The following is a 2,315-nucleotide window of genomic DNA, read 5'->3' as shown; positions in this document are numbered from 1 at the left end:
TATTAAATCCGGGCCGTGTCAAGAACACCAGATGGGGAACTTCCAGAGGTCCCTTCCCATCTAAACTTTATGTGATTTGGTCTCAGACATATGTGCAGATCTGTCCAACCATCCAGGCTTCTCCTCTGAACGCCAGGGTGTTACACAGGATGGGAACTGGGCTCCAAGTTGATCCCCTACATCTCATTAAAACTTGCTTTCTGTATTCAAGTTATCCAGTTGAAGCCAAGTCCTCACAGCTGTGATTCAAGTTTGAATTCTGATTCTAGTTCAACACAAAGGAGTTTAGCTGCCTTTCCCTGAAACAAACTGTTGAACCACCATGAGCTCAGACACGGCTGAAGGTCACCTTGGCTAAGCCCCTTGCTTCTGCAGCATGACAGTGAGTCACTCAGCCTCCAAGAGAACATCACAATATTTTGCTTTGCAGTTTTCTCATGCTGAGAAGCCCTTGTGCAGCTTGCAGAATAGCCAAGCATCTTCGTGAATGATTCTCAATAAAACAGAGCAAAAAATGAATTGATGTCCCCAACCCCTATGCAGCAAGTAGGACCCATCAGGCCTATCTTTATCCCTTTGCCCTTCCACAGCAGAGCTGGGCAGTGCCAGCTCATCCATGCCCTGGATGTGAACAAAGTGAACAAAGAAAATACACGGGATACTCCAGACAGTAAGAAGCTCTGTCACACTGGGTGCAGGAAGCAGAGTTCAGCATGCACCCTCACTGTTCCAAGGCAAACTAGCAATCAACTAGAAAGACTGAGCCCAGCTTAGCCTCCCTGCAACAGGTTCAAGCCCAGTGAAATCCAACAAGGCAACTGCTGTCTCTTCAGGGAACTTCTCCAAGGAAGATCGGGATTTCCTCTGGTTTGATTAAAAACCTCACAACCAGCAGCCACTTACCTAAGGCACACTGAAATTCATGTTCACTTTAGTAAAATACTTGAAAAGAAACATCTGGAAGGAGGTATTTTGGATGTATCCAAGCACACGGTGACTTGTGCTTCTCTAAATAACGTGCAGGCCATGCAAAACACCTAACACTATCTTAAGTTATCATCACGACCCAGAACCCTACCACAATGAAGTTCAATATGCCACAGACAACACATGCTGATGATGCTGCTTCATTCCCCTAAGAATTCTCATACCAGAGCCAACATTCCCAGCCTTGCACTTAACAGCTACACAGCACAACACCTTGTTGTCCGAGGTCATGCACACTCTATGGAAAGCTCCCTGTTCTCGACCAAAGTGACCTCTTCTTTCACACACTGGTGCTGAGGGGAGCCTTATTTTGGTTGCAGCCTCCTGGACCTTTCTCCCTCCTTATGTGCCAGGAGGTGCAGCTCACCCAGATCCTAACCTGATACTCAGGACCTGCCTGTACCTCCTGGTTCTTCCCTTCTCAACACTCCTGCAGCCTGCAAGCCACGTAACTCAATACCATCAGGTTTTGTTTATCAGGACCACCTAGCAAATAGCCTGGATGTTTGGTGACCAGACAGTGCCTAAGAGGGTCAAACTCTGCCAAAGCCCAATGACAATCTATCCCAGCTGTATCTCTCCCTTTGCATACTCTTAAGACACACACTTGTAAATAGAGTTAGGTGTTCTCCTATTTGGGGTGAGGTTCTCTCATCCATCAGGCATGTACTTAATTGCTTAATGAAAAGCACTGGGACACACTTGGGACACTGGTGACACTGTGCACTCAGTTCCTGCGCTGTAACTTGAACCCTTCCACTTGGACACAGCTGGCACAATCTCCTCTGAAAAGGGATCCCAGGTTTCTTGCCTGAGCTTCTGTTCGTCCTGGGATGGACTTCTCTTCTCTGGCACACTCTGGTCACAGCGAGCAGCTGAGCCTGATGGATGCCACGTGAACACGGGAGCAGAAAGGCTTGTGCTAAGCTGTGCCTCGGACCCTTGGACAGGCGATGCAACCCTGTGCAAAACAGAGGCCCTGCCAAAAAAACATCCCAGACCGTTCAAAAGCAGAAGGAGCCTATCAGGACAGCACGTGGGTGGGGGTGGAAGCTGTGTCAAGTTGGCCGAGTGAAGTTATCCTTGAGACAGGCAGCACCTTCAAGCAAGGCGAATTCGAGCCAGAAAAAGTATGACCGTACATAACACAGCACAGGGACTCAGGGAATCTTCTACCCTGCTCCCAGTTTCTGCTTCTCCTGTACCAAAGCAGCGCATTTCCTCCGGACCCACCCCCCGGGGGGCCGTTTCCCAGCAGAGCTGCAGCATCACCAAAGCAACAGCTCCGGGGAACCAGCAGCGCCCTCCGCAACGCGCAGCCCGAACCG

The sequence above is a fragment of the Chaetura pelagica genome, unplaced genomic scaffold, assembly GCF_000747805.2.
Source record: "Chaetura pelagica isolate M959 unplaced genomic scaffold, ChaPel_1.0 scaffold126, whole genome shotgun sequence".
NCBI lineage: Eukaryota > Metazoa > Chordata > Aves > Apodiformes > Apodidae > Chaetura > Chaetura pelagica.
This window is presented reverse-complemented; position numbering follows the sequence as displayed.